General features: G+C 43.8%; 1 long non-coding RNA gene across 6 annotated transcripts; it reads right to left on the bottom strand.

Annotated features, from left to right (window-relative positions):
* Positions 1 to 1176: 1176 nt before the first annotated feature.
* Positions 1177 to 24892, bottom strand: LOC113007825 (uncharacterized). Of its 6 annotated transcripts, none has more exons than XR_003269956.1 (5): positions 24664 to 24767; positions 18172 to 18242; positions 11425 to 11487; positions 2240 to 2298; positions 1177 to 1270 (listed from the first exon to the last, which is right to left on the bottom strand). It is a non-coding gene; the product is annotated as an uncharacterized LOC113007825 (long non-coding RNA). The 6 variants fall into 6 exon arrangements; XR_003269954.1 differs by lacking the exon at positions 24664 to 24767 and adding an exon at positions 19432 to 21192; XR_003269953.1 differs by lacking the exon at positions 24664 to 24767 and adding an exon at positions 24780 to 24892 and having other exon boundaries at positions 1178 to 1270.
* Positions 24893 to 27581: the final 2689 nt, after the last annotated feature.

The raw sequence follows: 27581 nt of genomic DNA, 5'->3' as shown, positions 1-27581 counted from the left end.
CTGCCTGCTGCTTTATTCATGTAGGTATCAGTCTAGTTAGTGTGTGTGGAAAGAAGTTGCCAGCAGAATTTGTCAAATTACAGTTTGACTGCATTTCTTCTGGTTTTGTTTTTTCCAAATTAAAATCGTTTGTGAAGTAAAAACATACTTTGGGATGTAGAAGTTGCTTTTGGGGTTTGCAGACTTTCACAGGTAGGGATGTCTTCTGAAAGCACTGTGTGAAGGTTTGGTATAATCCCAGGTGTGTGTGCGGGTGTGTGCTTTTTTTGTAGCGTGTGTGTGTGTGTTGGCTGCAGGGGAGACAGTGCTGCCCCATTAATAAGGAGCCGGTCTGACAGCAGCCTGACAAGCTCCTGACAGACAACAGCCCAGCTTTGTGCTGAGTTACTAGAATATTCCTGGCATCTCTTGCTTGGGGTTAACTCCTGGGACACAAAAGCAACACTGAATCAATTTAGATTTAGTAGATTTGGAGATTTCTTTCTTTCTTCAAATGTGATTTTCAGCTTGACAAACGACAGTCACTCAGCAGTATTAATGTGAAATATTTTCTCTTTATTGAATTGTCAGGGTCAGGCATTTGAGCCACATTGACAGAACAGATGAATGCTTACCTTTTCGAGCGCCCGTGGGATTATATAAGAGCTGCTTATATTGCTTGCCAGAAACCCAGCAGACAATGTAGCTGTAGAATTGAACCACACAGAAATCTACATTGTATGCCAGGTTCAGGACGAAAGCAAAGGTCTCTCCAAGGGCTTTTCAAATACACGTTGCTGCTTTTCCTTTGGAAAAATACGCTCCTTTAAATTTCTCTCACAGAACTTTAATATTTATAACCAAGGACATTTCATATTAAGAGAATCTTGCAGAGGCCAAGGAGAGAAGGCGAAATGAGTGAGAATTTAAAGAAGAATGACAGAGGAGGAAGGAGTGAAGAAAAAAAACCAACACAAAAAAGCCTTGACAAGGGGCCCTTGTGGAGTTGTGACACAGAGAACATCCTGTCTGTGGGGTCACAGGATGGAGCCCCCCTGACATCGCAGCCAATGCGGGGACTGGAATGTGTCACTTAGCCAATAGGAAGAGGAACGAGCAAGCTTGACTGGGAAGTAGGCAGAACTGTCAGAGACCCAGTAGCCAGATGTAGCTGCTGATTGCTACACAGGATCTACACTGCCTACTGAGCAACTGACAGCAGCTAGAGAGGCGTGAACTGCGAAGGCTGGCCGGTTTAGTCGTGTCTGGGTGGGGAGACTCTGGACCCCATCTGAAGAAAGAGTGAAGAGAAACAGAAAATAGGTCCATTATGAACACATACAGATCTCAGGGACAGACCAATTATGTAAAACAACAAAAGGAAAATAAGAAAGAAGGAGAAGGTGTGAGTGCAAGATGCAAATATGTAGAGGCAAAGGAAAGAGCACAGGGGGCAAACTGCAGAGACGAGATCAAGCGGGAGAAAATGAGGAGCCTGAGGGAGGGGAAGGATATAGGAGATAATCTGCTGACGAACATCTCCAAGCATGGCATTATCAGTTGCAGATTCCTGTCATTCTTTCCCATTAGCCCTGAGGCATGACAGACAGAGCCACCGCCGTGCCGACCCAACGCTGAGCCCTACGCATAAAGAGAGCGCTAACTCAGTCTTCATAAAACTGCAACCTAGATACATGTGATTGGAGGAGATGGGTAACCTGGAAGGAGACAGCGGGGCCGATCTTTCTCCCTTCATTTCGCTCTGCATACCTGAGGCCTCATGACTATATTGATCAAACATTCTCTGACCAGCTGATGGTCACTTGACTCCACTTTCTTTTTATTAAGGGAAATGTGCTGGCTTCTCTCTCCCCCTCTCTCTACTCTGCCCCTCTTTCCTCCTCCTTCCTCGCATTCCAGCGTTCTGTCACCGTAAATGCTCTTTCTGTCATATGCGTCTTTACATTTCCCCCATCTTACTTTTCCTCGTTTCAGCACCTCATTTTTTTTCACCATGCCAACTATGTCATATCGTTTGTCTCATCTGACAGCTCCCCAACTGAACTTACCTGTGAGCCTAAGGTTTAAAGTGCTAATACTGTTTGGGCTCCCTGCACTGAGGGATTTGAGGTAGGGAGAAGGGGAAGTGGCCTAGGGCTCTGTTCTTTTGACAATAGTGGCAAAGAAGCTGAGAAGGGAGGGGACAGTGGCGAAGACAGTGTTTGATGCAGATTTTTTTTTTAAAGAATGAATTTCTTACCTCTTGTGGGAATGGCTCGCGGTCATTTATCTGGGACAATCCATGCAAAATCAGCAAACCTGGAAAAAAAAGGAAAGTGATACTTAAGACTTCAGATGCTAATTTTAAGATGTAAAAAACAACAACAAATATAACAAAAGATGTCGTTTAGCATAAAATAAGGACCGGTGTGTGTTAAAGCTGTGCTAGTGTAGTGTCAACAGGTCCAGACTGGTGAGGCTCAGTGAGTTCACTGGGCTAAGAGGCAAAGTGATAAGGTCTATGTGTTATCGCTTCCCTTTTTTTCCACACTTTGGTGATGCTGCCACTGCCGCTAGGCAGAGAGGTCAAATGTACATAAGCCAATCAGCTTTTTCAATTTTTCAATCGAAAGCAACACATTGAGTTGATGCGATATGGACATGCTTAGGAGGACAGAGGGTGAAGGCACACAGAGACAACAGAGGAAGTGAAACACCATCTCAGATAAGCCAGATTAATCGGGGTTTTCATCAAAGCGACACCAGCTCTCGGTTTTTAAACACACGTCTTGTGCATACTCAGATGCTACGGCGTTTGAGGAGCTGGACTGAAATAAAAGCAGGTGGACAATCTGATGCTTAATACTAGCCAGGAAATCCAGGAAAGCGAGCATGCGTCTGTAGTTCTTCCTCTAGAGAGGAGTGAAATGAGCAGTGATGCGGAGCGCTACAAAACTGCAAGATGAAGTGGGGAAATGCAAGCAACCCAAGCGACAAGGGCGATTTGGACTAGAGGAAGAGGGGGTGAGCGCTAGGAGGCCTGGGGATGGGTGAGGTGGTTCGAGGAGGGGCGAGGCCAGGCGTGCCATTCCATTCCTGCCTGCGCTGGCCTATTCTATTCCTAGAGTGTGGTATATGGCAGTTGATGTGGCTTTCGTCTTAGCTGCCTTGAAGATGACTGGGCCTTTACCACATCCACATTCACACACAGACACACACACGCTCGAAACACATTCACAAAGTGGCAAATGTGTTCACATATACACCATGTAGTACACACAGATGTATACACACACACACACACACACACACACACACACACACACACACACACACACACACACACACACACACACACACACACACACACACACACAAAGAGGAACTGAATCATTACCCTGCTTTAGCCTCAAAGTAGGGGGTGACCACTGTACAAGTATGTGTGTGTATTTTGTGCAAGCACGAGAGTTGCAGTTCTACAGTGAGCGACACTGGTTCACTGGTAGTGTGCATGTGCTCGTGCTGTTGCTCAAGTATGTGTGGGCATGTGTGTGTGGGTGGGTGTGTAGGATGTGTGAGCTGGGTGTGGATGCATTCCCTCCCTCGCTCTCTCTCTCTTGCTCTTTCTGCACGTGTGTGCGTGTGCAATACGTCCAGCACTCCATCTTTAAAGTCCCCTACTGTTCCAGCGCTGGGCTTATTATCTACAGTTGCTCTTCCAACAAAAACAAAAAAATCCAGAAAAAAACAGCCTGGAACTGTATCAGTTTATTTTTGAATACTAAGATTTGGATAGAAAAATTGATGGTAGAGAAAATTGGACTTTAGAAGCGCAAGCACATATTTTACTTTTTCTCACTGAAGCTGTCAGTGCTAGAAGAGAATTGGTGGACACTGACAGACTAAAATTCAAGAGTTTAGATTAAAATAAAAAAAAAAGCAAAAAACAAACAAAAACAGTCCACTTAATCTTTTAACGTCCACCAGGTCACCCGCAAACCATTGAGCATTAAGGGTTCTAGGTTGCTTTTAGTTGCACAGCAAATGCACACGATTTCAGAAACTAGTTTTTGTTAAGTTTTTGTTTTTCCAAGTCTCCTACATGGATTTCAGCCCTCTACTCCATCTGTTATTATTCCATCTGCGTATGCCAAAATAGGTGAAAATCCATCATTCGAACTTTAGTGTAACTCTACCCCAAACAGACTGCTGACAACCTGGTGAGTGTGAAGAAGTTCATACTTAGCTTGTTCCCATACAGCCTCGGCAATTTCGCTGGGTTAACAAAGTGAACATTGCACCAATCACTTTGCTTTCACTCACACAAAGAGATGCTTAGACTACAAGATGAGACGAGCCTGAAATGCAGTGCTCACCAACTGCTTGCCACCAATTAAGCAGCCGTTCCATGAGGCCTGCTGCCAATCAGATATTAGTTCTCAGCTCCCCAGATTTCAATATACCCCAGCCTGACAGTATAATTGGTTATGATGGGGGAGTGAGAGCTTCCAACCAAAGAGAGGAAGCCAGTAGCTCATATTCGGTGGCGGCAGAGGTTATGGAAGCTCTGTCTTTGCTGTTACCTCTGTTCGCCATCCAAAGTCATTCCCTGTTCCAGAATATTGCTATCCTGTATCCACGCTGCTAAAGTCACTTTCCCCGCCACCCTTTCCTTTCCCTCCCTCTCACTTTCTATCCTTATTATAAATTGTAAAGATAAAACAGGCCTTTACTTGTAAAGCTATCCCAAATGGTTCCTTTGAGTGCTGCTAGGTGGCTGTCGGTCGAGTTACACACTGAATCCAGACCTTTAGACTGAACAGCCAAAGAACCTCTCCAGAGGGAGCCCCAGCCTCAAATATACAGCTTGTACCCCAAACCCAGGCTCAGCCCCCCGGCCTACAGAGAGGGATGTCTGCAAGCTCTTCGAGGGGGCTGGACTGATGGGAAAGACCTGGCGAGATGACCAAGGAAAGCTAACTACCTCCTCGAGCTGCTTTATGAAGGTTTGGCAAATGTGCAGGGAGCACAGAAAGAAGGGAGCCGAAAGGAAAGGAAGGGAAAAGGAAAAAAGTATAGAGAAGGAATGGAATGGATGAAAGGTGTCCCATTGTCCAAAATCAGTGTGAGGGTACTTTGCTTTGTCGGGTCACAGGGTTTAAACAGGACCAGCGCTGAACCCTGGCACACATAGCCATAAATCTGCTTCATTAGTGCCAACATAAGGCAAAGCAGAGGCTATAATGTAATAATGTAAGCTCTGTCTGCAAGAGGCACAACCCGGCTACTGATACCTTCACTACCTCCACCCTGAATACTAACGCACGTCTTGACAAATAGCCCAAAGAGACTGAAAGTAGATAAGTCAGTTGTGGAAAGTTTGATTTTTAGCAAATAATCAGAAAGTCTGGTTGTTGTTGTTGGGAAAACTGTTGAGCCCACTGTGTGTCTTCTTTTAATCAAGAGTACACAGGGATTTCATTCTGCTCTCTTGAGTGTTGTATGCAGCTTGTCTAATAGCAACATGACCACAGTTCCTTCTTGACGTCGTCCTACTGAAGCCACTTTGAATAATCAGCCAAGCTGAGTCATTGTGCTAACTGATTACCTTTGGAAAACAAAAGGAACACCTTAAAAACGCAGCTCTGCGGGCCTTGCCCATTGATCCTGGTTTTCCATGACGTGCATCCGTCTCTACAGCCTCTTTCTCGCACACGCACGCACACTCACATTGCAACTTATTGGAATTCAGTGAGGCCCAGGTAGGGGAAGCTTTGCCCATATATGTGCAAAGGAGGAACCAGGCCAGGTGTGTGTGGTTAGTACACGTTGGAACGTTCTTGAACACACACACACACACACACACACACACACACACACACACACACACACACACACACAAAAGAAATGCACACAAGACGTATGCAAACACACAGAATCTCTAACGGGCTTTTTCTGTTGTGCATGCACACACAGTGCTTTGAGCCCTGCGACATCTAAGTTATCTAGCTAAGCTCTTAACACTACAATCTGCCTGTGAATGACAGACTTGTGTAAGTGAGCTGTTGATGTATAAACAAAGACAAGTCATGCGAAAAGGAAAGTAGGGAAAAGAAAAAGGAGAAATGAGTCAAGTCATAGTTAAGATTGTTCTTGCGCCGCTTAACCCAGTTTCAGTTACATAACTCCTGTCAGCGTTGGAATAACTACGGTATGTCACAACGCCTCACTTCCCGACGCCAGCCGCTATGAATGCAGTTCAAAGTAAAGCCTGCCACAGGTGACTTAAGTCCTAAGTTCCTCCAGCCATCTGCCACCTGTCATTATGCGGTCCACGTTTGCCCCCTCCACTCCACGTCACGAGCACATTGTTCCTGATATTAAGTGTAGCCGTTATATCCTTTTGTTGTCAAACTGAGTGTGGTGGAATAAACAGAAAAGCTGCTTTTATCACTACCGTGTGGATATGTGACCATTCCACAGCAGTTTGTCAGGATGACACCTTTCTAATTAACCTAACCTGCTTGCTTGAGGTCCTTTTCAGTACATTAAAAAAAGAATTCTTCCATTTAAAACTCACAAAGAATAAATATTTCGTATTAAAAAAATTCCTGCATGTTTATCTTTGACCATAAACCTTTATTTGTATATATTTTATTTCCACTAGTTAATAACCAAATAAAAGTAATATAAAAATAAACTAATTGGTATTAGCTCTGCATCTCTACATTATGTCAAAAAAAGTAACACATGTCAATATATTCATTTTTTATGGGTTAAATCTGCTCAGCCAGTCATGGCCTTTTAAAAAGATTTAAATCTATTTAAAAATTGAAAGTTTAACCATTCTGTTGAATAGTTCAGTTTAGTTAGATTGACTGAGCTTTACAGTGCTGCATCACTGCCAAGGTTAAAATTAGGTTCAGTTTGAGTAAAAAATGAAAGGTTTGTAGATGACTCACCTTGCTGTTTTTTCAAGCCACTTTTATTTGGTTGTTAAATGGTTGTAATCCAATAGCCCCTAAAATCTCTACTCATGCCAGTAATACAGTCAGCAAATAAATGTATGATGCAGATGTAGATTTCTCGCCTTTTTTGTAACCAAATCTCAATGTTGCTTTGACATCTGGAAAATTATCTTAATCAACGTCTAAATAATCATAATAATAATCATAAAACGTAAGAAACTGCTACAACATGCCCTGGATTTGTATACGTGACAAAAAAAAAGTGCTCTCCTCTTCTTATTATCCAAAAACCAAGTCATTTACGTTTGCCTATAGAAGCTGCAGAAAGGTGGTTGGCCTGAGATGGTTAGCTGCTTATTGTCAAGTAGCACAGAGCAGGGTTCACCGTGTAGGCAGGGTGATAAGACAAAAGGGCAGATTCCATGCTAATCTGGGCTTGGGAATTTAATCTTCCTCATCAAGATACCTGCGATGCATCTCGCCGCCAATCTCTTTTCTATCGTGCACTCGCGCGGGAAACGCTGCCCCGATAAGTGCCGACAGATCCTCGCGCACCAACGTGACAATTCCTTATCACCACTCCTCACTCTCTTTCTCGCCGTCTCCCTATCACACCTCCTGATAAACCATAAACTAAAGTGGGGACAGGAGGAGTGTAGGAACTGCAGTAAGCTCAAGGAGTGGCCATTATTGTGTCGCAGTAAAACAAAGGGTGTGCGTGTCCGTCTGTAGGGTTGGCTTTTGGCAGGCACCGGCATGGTAACGTGGTTATGGTCCACACACACACACAGAGGTCACCCTGATAAATTATTTTCCTGTTTGTTTCCTGAGAACGGCCTCTTACATTATCTCATCATCTTGATGAGATCGACAGATTGATAGCATGACTTCCTTCTTTGTTGAAATTCTTTAAGCGGAAATCTAAAAGTGTAGACGGTCACAAAATAAACCTTCGTCCCCGAAAGTGAGTCATGAGGGAGCATTATTACGTGTTAATGCTGGAAACTTTCCCTCTTATTACATGACAAGTAAGAGTAATGATAGCTGGAAGGAGCATTATGTTAGTCAGAGAGAGTGGGAGACAATTTGAAGAACAACAGCTGGGCAGAGAGCCACAACTCTTTAAAAAAAAAAGAAGATGAAGAAAAGAAGAAAAAAAGCCCACTGCTTCAAGACACACACCCCTCTGTTCAGATTGTGACTAAGCCCGCTTAGGCAAACACATGTCACCCACAACCACTAGCACTGATTCACACGACTCCTTAAAACACTCTCTCTGTGTCTTGCACAGACCAACACATATACACACATGCGGCGGCAGCGCTTTAAGAGGTGGTAACCAGGAGGGACAGCGGCGACAGCGAAGGGGAGAATGACTCCAGAGTGCCGGCTCTGCAGTCATCAGACGTCACTCCTTTGCAGCCAATCATGTCAGCTGCCTGCCATGTCCATTCATAAAGAAGCCACATGCTCGCTGTCCATGCTGTATGATATTTTATCCACACCCCACCTCCCGCTCCACCACCAACGCCACCGCTTCCACCTCCACCCCACCCCAGACGCTCAGTTCATTCATGCCTTCTGCTGCAGAGCAAAAGGACTGTGCTATCTGTGTCAGTTGAAGAGGGGGGGCACAAACACACAGCGTGACTGAAACAGAGAGGAAGTGGTGCTTCTGTATTTAAAAATGGCCCATTGACCACAAAGACCTATTTTAATCACAAGACTTCATATCAGCGTTGCCTTCAACAGACTATGTCTGGTATATTACCGCAGCACTGATGATAGCACACACCATACATTTTGCCTCCCATCTAATCCTGGCTGTGCGACTGTAAGTCAGCCTCAGAGCAGAGTCAAACAAATCGGCTGTGTGACAGTGAATCAGCTCCTCTGTAACGCGATCGCAGCGCTGGGGACGCTCACGCTAGTGACCATTCAAACTCAGAGCAATCCGAGACAAGCTGAAGGTGACCAATCACCAGCTTCAAAACAAAACAAAATTGAACAGAAAGAAAAATCAGAGCACAACTTCACTACTTCAGGCTGTGTGAGAGTTTGCCGACAGCCTACAGACTGCTCTTCCTCTCCACCTATTAAGGATCTGGGAGCAGTTTCTCAACCTTAACTTGTAACATATGATATCCATCAACAGCAGCAGCAGCAGCTCCCCTACTTTCTGGGAATCTTTTCCCTTTCTTTTCTTTTTTCTTTCTTTTTTCACTTACCCGTCTGGGTGAGAGTAGTGTTTCCTCCCAGCGCTGAGTTTGGAATGAGGGAACCCCCCCACATATGCACACCCCTTCCCTCAACCTCCACTCGAATTTCTTCCTCTCTGGTGTCTTTTCTTTAAGTTTTTCCCAGTGTTTCTGGGCGTCCTCTCGCTCTGTCTCTGCTTCAAAGAGGGATTCCGGGTTCCCTTTCACTTTGACTTTGCTTGGTCCAACAGAGAGTGAACGAGAGAGAGAGGGAGGGAGAGACGATGTTGGGTAACGGTGTCTCACCCACGTCACTGCCCAGGACCGTGAGGGCAAGTGACATAAAGCTCGCCATAGCTCAGCTTCTGAGAGATTTCATCCTTACATGTCTCCTCATCTGTTTCCCTGTCTTTTTAGCCTCCTCCCGTTGCATTCTTCTGAGTGTAATCAGTAACAGGCTTAAAGTGACAGCAGCAGCACTGAAAAACCGGCTCTCTCACTCACACACAGAAGCACACACTTTCACGTACGCACAAAAAGACACACACACACACACACACAGACAGCTTGTGAGGCTCCCTCTGGGCTAAAGGTGCTTTCCCAGAGCTCTGGAGACACTACAGCCGTTAAACTCCCTCTAAGCCCCGCCAAAGTTGCACTATCACATGTTTCACAGCAGTCTATCTCTCTCTCTCTCTCTCTCTCTCTCTGTCTCTCTCACCTCCTTCCTTTTCTCTTACCCTTCACCCTCCCCTTCTCTCCCTCAACCCCTTGACTGACACTGTCGGACATACTCGCTCACACACACTCACAGGACTGCTGCTTCTCCCTCTCTTATACATAGAGGGGGCTGAGCCTAAAGCAGTGTCCTGTTACAGCTCTCAATTGAGGTTAGGGAGAGGACATCCATTCAGAAAAAAAGAGAGGAGGGAAGAAGGAGGGGGAGAGGGAGGAGGAAAAAAACTTAAGGGTAGCCTCTCTGTCTCTCTCCCTCGCTCTCTCTCTGTGTATGTGTGTGTGTGGTGGGGTCTTCAAAAGCAGGAAACTCCCCCGCTAGAGAGTTGAGACTTCTATTAAAAAAAAAAAGGAAAAGAAGGACTGCTTCTCATATAGTGCTTTGTTACTCGAGCACTATACTACATTTATCAGTCAGTCATTCATACAAGCGCTTTTTACAATGCCAAAGTGCTCTCTGTCTAACTTTCACACTGGAGGCCATTCAGGTGATCGAACCTCCCGCACTACCTCCCGAGCCGTAGCCACTCTGAAATGAATATGAAATAAGGCAACACAAACAAAAACAACAGCTACAGTCTTTGTGACTTCCAGCCTACATTCTCCACCCATAAGGACATACACCCACATAAACAAATGCTATATATGTGCATCGTATCTCGACTGCTTCATGCGCCACATTTGAAGATGGAACTAACAAATGGGCTGCTGATTGAGACCACAAAGAGAAAGTACCAGAGTTTACAGAACCGGACGGACTCATAAACAAGCGAGTAACCACATGTTGACCACAGCTACTAAGAAGAAAGTACCCAAGTTCACAGGTTAAAAAAAGAAAGAAAAAGAAAACGGGGCAGGAATGGATGATGACAGTTCCTGGGGAGACTGTGATATATTAATTTACAGGAGTCTTTGGCACCTTTTGTCCCCCTGATCTGAAACTTTTGACCTGAAGCTGCCCTCGACCTCAGTCAACCCCCCTTGGTTTCAACCTCCCTCCTTGGAGCTTGCTTTCTCACCTACATCCTGCTATTTTACCCCAACTTCTGCCAACCACACCTATGAACCATCACCACCCTGCCCCACCCTCAGCTTCCATCCTCCTCCTCCCTGCTCGTGTGTATGGGGTAAGAGTGGGCTGAATGGGAGTCTCGAACTGAAGGGATCACATAGTTGGTTTGTTACTCACACGGGAGGCCATGTGACTCACCAAAGGCCATGCTGCACCCATGCTACGCTCCCGTTACACATATTGTGGTACGGAAACACGCACACACGTTTTAGTGGAGCCGGATAAATGCTTTTGTCAGACCTCATTCATAACTATTTAAATAACCTCTGTGAGTCACATAACAAGTAGGGTTAAGTAATAATTGACCTATATACACACATTTTGGTATTAAAGCCCTTAAGTGCAATCTCAGGGCAACTTGCAACCTATTGTTTTTTTGTATGTACAAGAACGCCACTGATTACCTGACCTGACTGTCCTGAGGAGGTAAAGCTCTATCACGTTATAAAAGAAGCTTAGGAAAGTTTCTCACCTCAGTGATGACGTGAGTGGGATCCCAGCTTCCTGTGAGCTGCGACAGCATCAGTTGGCTCTCCTGTTTGGGACACAATTGAACCTAGTATGAGGGATTGTTTGTGTATGTCTCGTTGTTTCGGTGCGTTCTCTTGTACACACATGTACACTGTATAATTTCATGCTACCTGCCCAGGGACTGTTGACGCAAGTCAGCATTAGTGCTTAAAAGATTTGGTTGTATATTTTTTTTAGAACATTAAAACACTGAGATTTGGTCAAATAAAAAAATAAAGTTTTAAAGGGCTTCTAAATAAAGCCTTCATGAGAAATATTATATAAGATTTTTTGTTTTTAGTCTAAATTTATAATTCTAGTGTTTACAAACTACATTTCCATCCAGTGTCTTTGGACCTCATGAGCTAACATCAAAGACATCATCGCATATAGCTCTGCTTGTCGCGCAGAGAGAGTGAGTGGGTGAAGGCTGAATAACAGCTCTCTCCGTGTGTGAATGGGTATCTGTACGCGCTTCGCTGTGTTCAACGGGTGCCGCTGAGCCTCGGCATCAGGCTGCACTCAAGCCAGGGATGACTCAGGGTGAGAGCGGCTAAATGACTCCAGACCTGCCGACAAACTGCGGCATGAATGTGCGCGGGTCGAGTCACCGGGAGGATTTAAATGGGACTCTGTGCGCTTGCCTGGTTTGTTTTTGTTTCTTTCTGTTTGAAATAACTTTGTTAATTTTCTCTCGTGTATTCCTGTGTGGAGCTATTTCGGGTCGACCATTTGATATGATGTGCACTACCTGCCAAAAGCAGCGATCTGACAGATTATTCCTGATCTTGTTATTCAGATGCTCTGCAAGCCAGCGACAATGAGTCATTGATTTCTTTTTTCCCTAACAAGTAGGTAATTTATAGTTAAAATGAAAAGAGTGCAACGGTCTGTCTTTAGCAAATGATGAATCTGCAATTATTGATCCTAAAAACAATTTATAATAACACAAAACCAAAAAGGAGTCAGGTAAACATGAGACTGAACATATTTTCTTCTAAATGATCTAATCAGAAAATATGAAGAAAACTGTTCTGTTTTGCGGTTAAATCCCGTGTTAAAGACAGCAAATTAATTAGCGTGTGCTGATGAAATTCACATGATGTGAGTCTCAGTTTGACATTAAAGGGTTTCTCCTAAAGAGCAAAGTTTCTCAGTAACTAAGAGGTTTGCCATTTTAGAATGTGACTCAGTCTATTGTGGGCACAAAGTGAGCACCGCCTGCTCGCTTTCTCTGGGTGGATACAAGGGCGGAGATGTGTTTCAACACACATGCACAGCACAGGCGGGGGTCTTTCCTTCATGTAGTTACAGACACACACGTACCCCCCCACCCCTCCACCCACACCCACACACCCACACACACACACACACACACACAATGGAGATTTCAGTGGAAAGGAAACTGGGGATTCCTAAGATTCCTGTGGACAAAAAGGTGTGAACTCAGGCGGCTGAGCAGCCTGGGAATTCTGCTGGGTTGACTTGAGAAGCAGTTAAATGGCTGACCAGAGTTAGTGGTGACACACAGACAGACAGAGATAAGGAAGAGCTGGAGAGATAGAGCGAAGGAATTCAAACAGCAGGAGAGAGACGAGAATGTGGAGAGAATGCAAGAGAAAATATTGAAATGGTAAAATGGGTCCGCGGGGCTGTGTCTTTACAAGTAACTATACCGGTGCTTAATGATTTACATGAAAAAGGTAACGCTGTTCTTCTGCAGTCAGATGTGAAACAGAGTAGTCAGAGAATAATGGCACAAGCAACATACAGAATTTTGCCTATTTCAAGAAAATCAAACTGTGTGTGTTTGTGTTTTCAATGGTTTTAAATACTTTCTTATCCACCTTGTCTTAGCTGCAGTGGCGTTTTATTCATCCTACCCAAGTAAACAGGGTCAGAGAGATAGCAGTGATAGAGGTTGGGTGGGGGAGACACAAAGACCAGCAGTGAGAAGACCTACAGTAAGTTTCCACGGTGCTGCTCAGAGTAGTTTTAAGACATGACAGTTCAAAAAAAAGCTCACTTGTGGAAGATTTTCTTTCAGCTGGGTTGAAGTGAATAAACAGATTGGCTGTCCATAAAAAAATTAATTTAAAAAAACGCTTAAAAAGAAAAAGTGAGCAGCAAATAAAAGCAAAAAACCCCCAAAACAAAACAGCTAGAAACTGTGTTTCAGAGAAGTAGGGAAAAGGTCAGCAAGACAAATAGAACGTGCAGCTAGATATTTCCACAGACGTGTCAGAACATTTAGAGAATGTCTCCAATGCCCCAAATTCTTGTGAGCACTCAAAGTTCTTTCTCAAGTGGCATTCCACATAGCCAGAGAAAGTTTGAATTATAAAAGCACAAACTCTCTCACACACGCACACGCTCACACACTATGTCACAGATGCACCTGTCTGTGCCAAGACAGAAACTCCCAGCCACTGATAGACAAGAACAGACGTAACAGTGACGTCATCTCATTCACTAACCCGGCACACAAAGACACACCTCTGAAGAAACGCACGCTTGTAACCAACCAAGGACAGGAGATGGAAATATGGCAATCAGACTCCCTCCCCCGCCAGCCTAGTGTAGCTGTGTGTGTGTGTTCTGCACTGACTATATTAGGCCCGTCGGTTTCTAGCATGGGGAGACGGCGAACACGCAGATACAACTGTGATGTCACGGTCACGTTGGAGAGGCATGACTCTACATCTTATCTCTCATCACGGTGCTTGTTCTGCATTGCTCTCCACTGCCCTGCAGTGACGCGCGTGTCTGTTTGTGTAAGTGTGCATGTGTCTGTCTGTCTGTGTGTGTGTGCGCGCGCACTTATTACCCTGTGATAACCTTGGGCGTTAGTGACACGCAGGGATTTCACAGCAGCTCTAGTGTCACACGAGCACCTCTGAGCTCAGGTGAAACATTTTGACAATACTTGAAATTTCCATTACTACTGCAAGTCTCTGTAATTGCATCATACACGCATGCTTCTATTGTGACACAATGCATAATTATTAGGTTGAGGTATATAAAGTAATAGCTGCCATAACGATAGTGTTAGTAACATAGTATTAAAAACATCATTTTTGCTTATTTTTTTTAAACTTTAGATGATACTTTTTAAACATTTTATTTCCAAAGCAAAATCAGTTTTGAGCTCGTTGTATTTTACTTTGCATATTTTACATTAGTTCAGCCTGACACCCCCCCCCCCCCCCAAAGAAAGTCTATTTAAATTATGTTTATTTACATGCACTGCTCACATAAATGTACTCCATTAATATTTCAGTGCTCATTTTTGACAGTTAAGACAACTCAAAAAAGAAAACAGCAATGTTACGTTTTATTAAGTCAAAGATGCTCATTTTAAGCTCCGCAGTCCATAACAGGCCCACCAGAGATGGTTCCACCTCCGTTTAATATTATACACACTCCTTCAAATACAACATTTGGAAGTGCATGGAGCTAAAATCTAGTTGTGCCTATTGCACAGAATTAAATAATATTTACCTGTCTTATAGGCTTGTCCCTATTCTTGTATAAATTATTGTGGTTAATAGGTCAATTCATATGAAAACAAACAATCTGATGAATGAAGGCTGAGTATTTCTGCTTTGATTAAATGCAGTAATAACAGTTGCACTGACTGCAGTTTTCATGCTCTTGTAGTAAAATGCATAACGTGCCCGTGACAGCATGATCTGATTAGTGCAGAAATGCATTACTTACATATGCATGAATGTATGGCCGCCAGTATTGTGGTCCCTTTAACAGAACCCACTAATGCATAGCACTGACTCCCTCACTTACACTGCAAGACTTTCTCTCTCTATTCCACAACCGCACAGCGTGGACTATACGAAGGCTGGGACGGTGCTGCAGGCTGGCCCACTCCCAGGATATAAGAGCAGTGAGCTCTGCCAAGGCGGTGAGGGGTCACACTGTGGAGAATGTGCGCATGTGTGCGTGTCAGAGGATGGCTATGTCACACATGAGCTCCCTCGCTTGGCGGGTGGCTGTCTGAACAGTGACACCAACAGCGGATGCCCACATCTTGACGCTACAGTGCAGATAAAGCTCTTGTGAAACATTCCACTCCCCACTCCCACTGCTCCTACCAGCGTTTCCTGCTCTCACTTCCGTGTCCTTCCCTCCCATTCCTCGCCTGCCTTCCTTTTTCACCCGTCCACATCCCTCCAGCACTTCCCACCGCCTCATCGACTGCTGCTCCACACCCCTGGGCTGATCCCATAGCTGGCCCACTTACTGGTCCTACACCCCAGACTGGTGGACTCCCTCTTGGCTTCCTGGAGAACCACCTTCTATTATCAGAACAACCGGCCCAGCCCAGAAACACCGCTGCTGAGTTCACTGGGACATTGTGGCCCTGAGAGTGGTGTCATGAAATCTCCTAAAATGGAACTACAACAATTTAGAGTTAATTTGATTTTAATCTTATCAATTACTGATGTCAAGTATGTATGTCAGTATGTGAAGCTAGCAATGACACTTGCTTCAGCTTTTCTTAATAAACATAATATTGAGATGCAAGTTTCACATTTAGAAAGACAATTTACAGAATAGTAGGATGACAAACCTATTTCATTTCAGTTTTGTTTTTATAGCAAAACAACAGTCATCTCAAGGTGTTTCACACTGTACCGTAAAGACTCTACAATATCCCCTATGTGCAAGCATTTGGCAACAGTAGGGCAGAAGAACTGCCTTTTGACAGGATGAGACGCAGCTAGGCTGAGGGACACTCAGCCATCTGCTGTGACTGGGTTTTGGGGTGAAGGGAAAAAGATGACAGAAAATGAAAAATTCAGAGACAACTAACAAGTCCCCTTAGTGAGTCATTAGTTCATTGACACAAAAGCATGATTTTAAAACTTAAAAAAAAAATTATGTATCTGATGAAGCATGAATACCAAACACTACTCTACATCTAGAAATATTTCCCACCCTATACAAGAATTTGTTCCACCAGATACAATATTTATTCTCATTCTTAGAGATATTGAGGATGACTGCAGTTTTCAGCTACCTGTATTAGGCTACTTAACCCCTAAAAAAGCATGAAGAATCTCCTCTAAGCTATTTTTTTACCACAGTATTTACAGGCTAATCATGCTCCTGTACACGTGAAGAAGATTTACACATCAAATCTCGCATTTTCCTTTAAACAGCAGCTCTACTTGCAGGATGAACGGAGAGCATTCATGAATGATCCTGCAGTGAGTAAATAACTTGTGATCTGCAATGCAGGCTACACTCCTGTGAGCTTCACACTAGAAAGTTTATTAACCTGGCAAAAAGCACCAGAGACAAACGGTCCCTGTTGCTTTTGACTAATGGACTATGCATATGCATAGTGTGGAATGGGAGTGTGTCATTCACTGAAGATTAAATGGACATGCAGCATGGAGCTTTGTTTTCTCAGCAGACAGAGTGAGAAAGAGCAAGTGGTTCCAGCAGATGGGGCTGGGCCTGATACCGCCATCTGTCTCAGAAGTGCAAGAAAATGCATAAGCAGGCTGAGACTGTGGTATTCAGAGCTGTTCTGTGGAAATACACGAAGGTCTAAAAGGTCTAAAAATACAGAAGTGGTCTGCAGAGCCACTTTTTGATCTAAGTTTAACATTAGAAATTCACATCAGTAAAATAAAGAACCAACAAAGATGCATGCAACATCTTTGTGTCCCCTGCCTTCTCCTGTAGCTCCTGACCATGTTTTGAGGAGCCGTCAGCCCCACTGAAATTGTAATTTACTCCATCTTCTCAATACCTTCAGAGCCTTCTCCCACCACTGCCTTCTGTCCTATGTGTAATCCCAGCAGTTACTTCTCCCGGGACTTGTAGACTCCTCGTAATAAACTTAACAGTTTCTTCAAAACGCTGGCAGGGAGAGGACTCTTGCCCGTGTGCTTCTTCCCTCAGCGCTCTCGTGTCTAGGGGCTCAGCAGCAGGCTGACTCACAGCCCCAGCCCACTCTTACCTCCCACTCTTCCCTCCCACTCAGCCCCAGCCGTACCCCAGCGTGGGAGGCAGTGCAGCCCAGGACCAGAGCCTCCGGCTGGGCACACACGCACACAAACACACACACATAGCCACCATGGGCCCACGGCTCTGGAGCTTTGGCTTTCATTCCCCATCACCCACACAGAAACAAAAACATGCACACACACAAAACCCACATGCAGTACCTACAGTGATTTTTCGATCACTTCTTTAATGATGTCATGTGCCTCACATCTGAAGAGAGCAAAGGCAGGGGAAACACGTGGGAGTGTGTGGGCCGTGCATGCTGCATGTGTGTGTTTGAATCTTTTGCCAGTTTTATATCAAATACACTACATTTAAAAAAAATGTTGACATCTACTGTTGCCTACTGTACGTAAAGAGCTTTTAACACAGCTGAGCTCAGTAGGTTGTAGTTATTTATAAATTGCAGCTACAGGGGAGGATTTGGATTGTGAGAGTGATGAGGTCTCCTTAGATATAGTAGATGGATTGTGAAAGGTAAGATTTCAAGAGAAAAGACTGATACAACATTTTGATCTAAAGCTCGCAACGATGCGTTCAGTGCAAGGTGCATTAACAAAAACTTCAAATGGAACCTGGTCTGCTGCCGCTCAGGTTCAACTTTTCCATTTGAGAAATGAATTCAAGCTATTTCTGCATCAGTGAAAAATCACAGAAAATGTGTGATTCTTACCAGCAGGACAGGAGCCATGGATTGCAGGTCTTTGCCGCCTTTTCACAGATGTGCATCGTGAAGAGCTCGAGCTGTGAAAAACGGGTGGCAGAGGAGCATGTCACTCACATCATACGGAGCCTTTTCAAATATTCTTATCACTGACACCTTTATCAAACAGAAAATTTTTGAGGAAGGAAAAAAAGAAGATATTTTACGAAATTGATAGACTCGCACAATGTCACACATCGTAGGATGCTTGTACTGTGAATAATATTCAGAAAGGGCCAGATTGCTCATTAGAATATCTCACATTTGTGTGTGGGCGAGCTTTTAGCAGTCCATCTCCCTCTAGTCCCCAGCACTGTTCCAGAAACACTGATTTGTGTCCAATACCAACCGGGATCCTAACCTCAGTCTGTCCATTAAAAAAGTAAATCGATGCACCAACTTCTGTCAAAGTTTCAAGTACAGTACATGGCATATGCTGTCAGCTTTCAGATTATACACTCCGACTGTGTATAATCAGATAAAGCTCAGTCTCCTCCAATACTGTCACTAATGCTTATTTTCCCTTAAGGGTGAAGTCACATTTGTGGCATGTTATGTTTGATATGAGCAGGGTTGCAGAGGCAGTCTTTGGTTCTCTACTTTCTGTACTGACTAAACAACAGATACAGCTGATGGAGGATCAGGAGGCAGGGACAACCTGTTGCGCATGACTGCGCTCCTCATGGCAAAATGAAAATCACTTAGACTACTGCAAAGCTCCCACGAAGTCCTAAATCTGATGGACTCTGAGTAGACTGAGGAGCAAGTTTTGATCAAAAGTTTGTTTGTTTGTTTTTAAAAAGCTTCTAATTCTGCAAACTCCTCTGAAATTCTGTTTAACGTGCTTATTGTCAAGTCTGGAAAAAGAAAAACGAGACACTAAACGTGCAAAACAATATTAAGCTTTTAAAGAAAATACAAAATTTGAAATTGATATTAACGGCCAGAGTTAATACATTAATAACCACAGAGATCCAACTGCACGTGTCACAAGTGCCCCCTGTTGGATACAGCAACACTCTTTCTAAAACTAACGGAGCATGGTTTCAATTATAGTCCTCTAAAGAAAGAACAATAAAATCAAAGAGAAAAATGTGAATAATTCGAACAGACAATCTAATTCACTTAAAAAAAACTCAAGTCCCTTCACGCCCGATTACTGTGATATTCGCATTAACAAACACATCAAACACACCATTCAGAGATTTCTTAGAAAGCCAGTGCACTCACAATAGACCGCTCACTCTCTCTCCTCACGCCACATGCATCTCTCTCTCTCTCTCTGCGCCCCTCGTCTATCCCGAAGTCACGGGTCTCCCCCGGGGTAAACGCATTCCAACACACAAGAATTTCCTCCAGCCCTCAACTCACGCCCCCCTCCTCTTTTCTTTTCTTTCTCCCTCTCTCACACGCGCGCGCACAAACACGTAAACGCGGGCGTGAAGTAATAGCGCTCGCACAAGAGGCCTTGCCAGAGAAGACCACACACTGTTGCAATGCCATGTTCAAGTCTCGCCGCATGTAAACAGTGCCAGCCCTAATAGAACTTCTACACCACACCGACAAAGTCAAAGCACACATTTTTAAATATTTAAGTCTATGAATAAAACAGCCCTCTTCATTTTCTTATTCACTACTGTTTTTTTGGCACTGATAATAATAATACTAATATTAATACTACTACTAATAATAATAACAATAATAACAATAATGACAACTGAAATTGTAAATTCTTATCATCAAACTGCGGTACCTGTGTGTATTCGTCTGTGTTGCAGATCAGCTGAAGCTAAAAAAGAAGAAAAGAAAAAAAAAAGAGCCCAGTTTGCAGACACCTTCCTCGAGCGCAGCGCTCCGAGATCTATCCGTTGCGCGTACGAGAGCACGCGAGAAGCAGAAGCTGAAACAACACATCACCGAGGGCTGAGCGCAATAAAAAGAAAGAAAAGAAAGAAAAAGTGCTGGTGGAACAAGCGGAGACAACCGCAGATATATGCGGGAGGAAAGGAGGAGGATCGATTTATCACGTCTCTCGCATTTTGTGCCGTGGTAATACACCGCTCTATTACTCATCTGACGTGAGAGTCCCTTCTCTCTCTCTCTTTCTCTCTCTGTTTTATCTGTGTGCCTGCCCGCCTGCCTGCGGGCCTTTACAGCGGATCGCTCGGAAATGCCACTGACTGGTTCTTGTTGCCTCGAACTGGAGGCTGGCTACCCCCCGAAAAAACAACAATCAGTCACATCAGTCGGCCACAGCTCGGTCCCCGCATCGACCTCAGCCCGCGAGAAATCCCCCCCTCCTCCCGTCGCCCTCCCCTTGAGCTCCGGGGACTGTCCCCTGCTCGACCGCGGAGACTAATATCAGGATAGTGATGCCACTGTCAGTGACACACCCAAGAGAGAGAAAAACACCTGCACACAGAGAACAGAAGTGAAAAACGAAGAGGGGAAGGCAGAGAAAATTTCTACATTTCTGTGTGATTTCAGCACCTAATTTCAAACTCCAACAAACCAGTAAACGCCACTCAGCTGCAGATAGTAAAGAATTTCTTTTAAAAATCAAAAGCTCCAAAGCGATGAGGACATTCCTCCGGTTTTCCCTGCAACTAAATCACAAGACGAGGTGCTGCAAAATATGCTAAACAAACCTCAGCTTTCCAGTAATAAATTAGGAGCTCTAAACATTTCCTTTAGGAGTAGATAGTACATTTTTCCTCCTGCTGTGTGCAGTGGCTTTCCAGAGTCGGGTGGGGGGTCATCTAGGGAGAAAAAGGTCCTTTGCAAGCTGAGCGCACAAGGTGAATTTCACTTAAAACAGATTTCACTCCTCTGCACAAGCATACATGCAATGCTAATGTTTTTGTGGGAACCCCTGTGTTATTGTGCCAGGTCCAAATAGCTCTGCACAGACATTTAATGATGACTTTAAGAAATGTCACAGCTTAGCATCATCTTTTTAAAAAGAAAAAACCTTTAAATATCAACTCTCTCCTGTTCAATTTTTTAAAACTCTTAACTACTCCAAAAAAAAAAAAAAAAGACAGGCTGAACAGCAAGCAGTCACATTTAACAGTTTTACCAATGAGCTGAAGGATGCTTACAGTTCTGCGACTGTTTCATTTAGCAGCTCAGCTCCCCACAAGCGCTCAGTCAGAGCGTGAAAACATTTCAGAGATAACAAGTTGACTGAGAGCTGTCTCTCTGTATCTTTCACTGGGGAAATACACCTGCAGTGGGATTGTACCTGCACTGTTTAATGTATGCGTCTGCATTTGTATAAATTTCCTATGAAATATGTGATATGATGTGTTCTTGCTCACCTGCTCCCTCCCCCCGTTTTGCTCTTGCAGGCTGTCTCATCACTCTCACTTTGAGAGTGAGAGTGATTTCTTTTGTTTTGTTTTGTTTTTTTGTGACAGCGATCTGGGAAATTAACAAATGTTTCTGCTGCTTGTTTCTCTTCAGTCCACCGGCGCATGGTTTTTGAGGAGCTATGAGGTCTCTGAACCACAATGACAATATCACCGCCGGTATGATGACGAGGGGTTCATATTGTGAAAATTCCCTGAATAAATTACTGTGCCCACTCTTTCTCTTATCTGGTTATGAGTGCAGTTATGACCTCAGTTTCTGGTATTTGGGATGGGTATTTCTTCAATGTAAACTTCCCAGAAATATTTCTGTGTTTGCAGGCTGTTGTTTTTTTCTGTAAGCCGTGTGACCAAATTAATTTAACCCTATGGCGCTTGGCAGGTCACCTCACACGGCTAAGGAGGACTTCATCTAGGATTTCACCCGATTGACGGCGGCAAAGAGGCAGCTTTTTCATACCTGACGGAGCTTTTGATGAGCTCTGCACTGTTAAGACTTGTGATTAACTGACTGAAACGATTATTTAGCAAACTAACAAGGTGGGTAAAAATTGACTTGACGCTTTTAAATTTTATCATTTCACAATCCGATTCACTAGGGAATGTTTGGCAGTCACAGTTAGGCTAGATAAGCATGAAATCTGAGGAATTTGAATTGGTTTTGCTCACAGAACAGATTCAGTAAATTAATGGTAAACAGTTAAATAAAGGTGGATTTTGCAGTGACCTCAAACTGCTATTGCAGGGTGTGCAAAGACTGCAGCGACTGGGGATAATCCCACACTTTCCCCCTTCATGTTTCTCAGCAAGAGGACCCGGGCTTTCGATTCTGCGTGTATACTGATCTGACTCGGAGTGAGCAATATTGATTCCAGTTCTGTACAAATGCGACCCCGTCACCTCGCCCTTCCCTTTCCTCCTCCCCGACACACGTCATATAACGTCTATAGTGCACATCAGAGGCAGGAGGTGCGGGGAAAGGAGGGGGTTGACCTGTAATGTTCATTGAACTCCAGTCCCCTTTTTTCTGTCTGCCCAAACCTGAACAGCAAACACCTGATGAAATCTCAACTTGGGAGATACCGAGCCGACTTTGAAGTCGCAGATAAACACTTTCGCAAGGCATGTTTATGTGTCGCAGACTTTGATAATCTTTACTTCATGATGTCAACAGAACAAGTTGAAACCGCAGTGTCTCTGGAGACTCAAGAAACTGCAAAAAAAACACCCCTAAAACTTCTAATTGATATAATTGCTGGAAATGTCATAAAGTGTTGGCATTTTGGCGGAAATCTCTGCATTCTTTCCGTCGCTATTGTCCTTCACAAAGTGGCACGTCAGAGTTAAAATGCCTTATCTCGATTGCTATAACGCTAATCCATTCTCAAGACTCGGCCAATTGGTGTTTTATGAGCCCATTCAACAGTTTAGTCCCGGGTTGATGTTTTACACATGAAGCCTTCAAAGAAGCGGTGTTGCTTTGTCATACTTGAAGAATTTGTCACTCGCAGAACTCCCTTTGAGCTATCGGTGGTTTTTAAAAGAATTCAATACAGCGTTACCATTGAAGTGACTGGCATACCGCAGCTCCAGTACCTCCACCAGTGTGTTTCAGCACTGGTATTTTGGCTCCCAGGTTCATTGTGTATATGAAGGCAGAGGTGTGTTTTCACCGTCTCCTCCCTGGGAATTCCCCTCTGTTCCAGACTCTAACAGTTTGTTGGAGCCGCAGCTGTACATATGTGTATGTGTGTGTGTGTGTGTCAGGATGTATACACATTTTAGAGTGCAGTTATTCACATTTCAGTGTGCATAGGCATGCAATAATGTAAGTGTGCATGCTTACAGTGTGTGCGTGCGTGTGTGTGTTTCCTCCCTGATTCCCAGGGTTCTGCCGAGTTAAACCCTCTTAAATGTCCCCCTGGCTTTTGTCCTCACGTTTCAGCTGAATTTCCCCGCATTCATCCCACCATTCAGACTCTGTGTGTTCGAGCGCTCTGGAATGCATTGGGTTTGACAGGCGCCTGAACTGTGTGTGTGTGTGTGCATGTGTGTAAATGAGCATACAACATAAAGAAAGGAAAGTTTTTTTTTTTCTTTCCCCTTTTCTTTCCTCCACCTCTTTCTGCGAAGGTGACTCGGAAACACACAATCACCTCACCTTTTGCACACACACGCGCCCGCGCACGCAGCACTTTTCATCTTTCTACACACACACACTCAACACCCACACACACTTCGAGTCACATGTGCTCTCACTCAAAGAGAGCTCTGCACCCACTCACCCTGACACCCACACACCACCCACACACTCACGTGCACTGCCAAATAGCTCACTCTTTACCCTCCCACTCTATCCCCTCTACACCCACCCACCCACCACCATCACCACCACTGAGCACACGCATGTATTTTACACACATAAACACACGCACGCACACACACACACACACACACACAGTGCTGGGCATGCGCCTGATCTGGTTTCCTCTTTTGCTTTGCAAGCGACCCGCAGTGATAAAATAAACACAAATACGTGATAATCACATTCCAGGCATTTCTCTCCTGCCGGTGGGAAGTTTCAACTGGTTTTCTGCAAGAGTTGGTTTGTGTGAGAGTGTGTTGTGTGTGTGTGTGTGTGTGTGCAACCCCAGAGGAAAAAAAGGAGAAAGAAAATGAGAGAGAAAGAGAAGGAACAAAGAGATCTGGGGAGAAGTCTCACACATTCCTCACTCCTGCCAATATCCTACCAGTATTGTAGACCATCACACAGCTCAACATGCACACACACACACACGCACACACACACGCGCACACACACACACACTATGATACAGCCAGATCTGAATAAAATCTCCCAATTTGCACTGCATCTGTGGTATCAGTCCAACACGAGCAATTCTTTTTGCAAATCACAGCATGCAACACTGAACCAAAGGAAAAACTTGCACTCACAATGGCATCATCACATTAAAAAAAGAAGAAAAAAAGCGGCACTGCATGGGATTCATAAAGGCAGAAAAAGAAGTGAAAACACACAAAATTCTTTTGAGCCCTGTGCCTCTGAATAGCAAGAAGAAAGCCATCCTACCTTGTGTTATTACTCATTTTTGTAGAAAGAGACAGAAGCAGAGAGAGAAAAAAAGAGGTTGTAAACGTGAGAATGGAGGACCTCCGTTGGAAGTAGTAGATATAGATAGGACCTACCTGAGCACATGGCCCGCACACTTCCTCAGTCAACACGCTTTGTTTCTCCTCCTCCTCCCCTCTCTGCTGCTACATGCTTCTCCTCCATCTGTCTGTCTCACTGAGCCTCTCTTCTTGTCTTTCTCCCCCTTCCCCTCTCTCTCTCTCGCTCTCTCTCACTGTCACTCTCGCTCTCTCTCCCTCCCTCTCATGCTCCACAAACCCTCTCCTCTCACTGTGCTGCTCTCTTCAAACTTCACTTCACTTTTCCCCCCCTAAAACAGCAGCAGCCCGTCCTTCGTTTTTCACCTTGCTCTTCTTCTCGGGCACCCAATAGAGTCATCCCTCTTTATGTGAGAAGTGAGAGTGATCCATGAAGGCAGGCTTAACTAGAATGTCACTCTCCTCCCCCCATTGTTGTTTGTGTGTGTTCGTCTATACTGGATTTTATGTGTTGCTATCTTGCCAGTTATTCACCTCCACGCATATGTCTTCAAACATTTTTCTCACTTTCCTTATTAGTCCACCTTTCCTGTCTCATACTTTTGCATGGTTTACACGCAAACACACACACACACACACACACACACACACACACACACACACACACACACACACACACACACAATGTCAATTAACAAAGATGAATTACTGTGTGTCCGTGGTACTTTTTCTGCGAGTTCATTTCTTGCGCATATTCCTCTCACAAGATAACACCTGCATGTGTAATTTATTCAAGCAAGAAAATCTCGGCTGCAGATTGCAAGTGAGCGTGATGGAGGAAGGACAAATGGAGATTGAAAGACAAGGGAATAAAATTGGTAATACAAGCCAACAGAACCAAAACCAACCCCCCCCCCCCCAAAAAAAAAAAAAAAAAAAAAAAAAAAAAAACCCTGACATGCATATCCTTGTGAGACCTCTTTGGGTATCATATGAAATCAGTGCACACATGTCGCTAGACTATGCATTTGGTTACGGATCCATAGCCCTTCTTTTTGAAGCATGGCGTTCAGATTTTAAACTAAATGTAATGTAATGTTTGTTTTTGCTTGCTAAATGAAATCACATCACAAAATAAATAAATAAATGTAACCGAACTGAAAGCAACACGTACATATTTATTTTTACGTGACTATGGATTTGGAGAAAACACAGGCAACAATTTTAATCAGAGGCAATGCTATAGTCTGGGAAGAGCTACGTCATGAGAGCTTATAGAACTGGGCATGTCGATTTGTGCACAAATTTAAGAGCCGATGTTAAAGATGCAAGTTTTAGAGCATAGGACTACTTTGGGCTAACAGAGATTTAGGTTAAAACGCCTCCTTCCTTATGTTAAAATCTAGTTTTTCCATATTTATCTAATACACAGTCTTTGATTTGTGAAGACAGAACAATGAATTAAAAAAAAGAACCTTGCTTTATCTGCTTTGCACCATGAATATTGTTAGAAAAACAGAGAAATTGCAAATTCATTGTACATCTTTGCGGATAAACTGATTAGAAAGACATTTCAGACATAGTTCCTGTACAAGCTCAGTCATCTTCCAGAGCGCTGAGCCACAACAGGCACAATGTAGCAGCACAGACTGTGTCGAGCGTTTTTCATTTTTTAGCTCGCTGTGTGTGTGAGTCAGTGAACATGCTTTGGATCAGTGGTCACAAGAAGCTTTAAAGGCGTTTGCTTTATAGAAAACTGCAATGCCTTGTCCACACAAAGATCTGTAATTACTGTACATATCTTTGAACCAGCAATTAAAGACGATGTGGGCATTCCTGATGTGAGCTAGAATATCTTGTTTCATTACACTGGACAAAATTTTCAGCATTGATTTTTTTTTAATCAAAACTGCGTAGCTGTGAAATACTCATATAAACAGCATTCTTAGATAATTTCTTGTGCACTTACGTAATAAATAGACTGAAAATAAATAATTTTGCAGTTATACAGTTGTAATTCTTTTAGGTTCTTATACTACCTGACGTGATGGCTGACCTGACCCCACTTTATGCACACATATCACCAACTGCGTTGAATGTAAATTAGCATAATTACACACTTTTCTGAGTGACTGATTGTAACTCCATTATTTACTGGGTACATTAAACCAGTGCCACTGTTTTTTTTGTGTTTGTGTGTGTGTTTTTGTGTGTTTGACTGTTGGGTTTTCCTTTTGTTTTTAACTTCCATATTTCCATGAGTGCGTTTTCCAAATGCTATAAACATGACCTCCAAACAACTCCACAGTCTTGTCAAGGATGCTTTGTTAACGCCGGGATGGAAAAGGTGCCCTTTGTGAGCGACAGCCACACGGTGGTCGGTGATATCCAGCAGCCATGAGAAAGTGAGAAAACACATGGTTATTTTGACGCCGTAATCAGAAATTCCAAATTTGCTTCAGTGGTGGGATAGTGGGAATGCAAACACACCTCACTGGGCAGCGAGAGAAGGGGATGAATGTCCATAATATGCCGTTGTCTTTTCCATTCCCCTTTTAAATATTAGTCCGTGTTTCCACTGGCTCCATAATAATACGGAAGGGAAGCTGATGGGATATCTGGGTGCGTTTCCATGTGAAGGGACAGCAGTCACGGTCCAGCGCTAATGTGTATGGCTTTCTGATGAACAAGGGAAGCATTTGTCTGTCTTGTCAAACACGCTTTGTTGTTTTTCCTGCTTTTGACAGAAATTATGGCCAATGTGATGTCTCAACTGAGGGAACGTCCTCCAGCGTGCTCCATAATGTCAAATAATAACACAGATACACCCGTCCGTCTGTCACCGTGGTATAAATTTTCTCCGTCTGCGATTAGAAATTA

Source organism: Astatotilapia calliptera, chromosome 16 (genome assembly GCF_900246225.1).
Source record: "Astatotilapia calliptera chromosome 16, fAstCal1.2, whole genome shotgun sequence".
In the NCBI taxonomy this organism is placed as follows: domain Eukaryota; kingdom Metazoa; phylum Chordata; class Actinopteri; order Cichliformes; family Cichlidae; genus Astatotilapia; species Astatotilapia calliptera.
The sequence above is the reverse complement of the archived record's forward strand: the minus strand, read 5'-3'. Positions and strand labels throughout refer to the sequence as shown.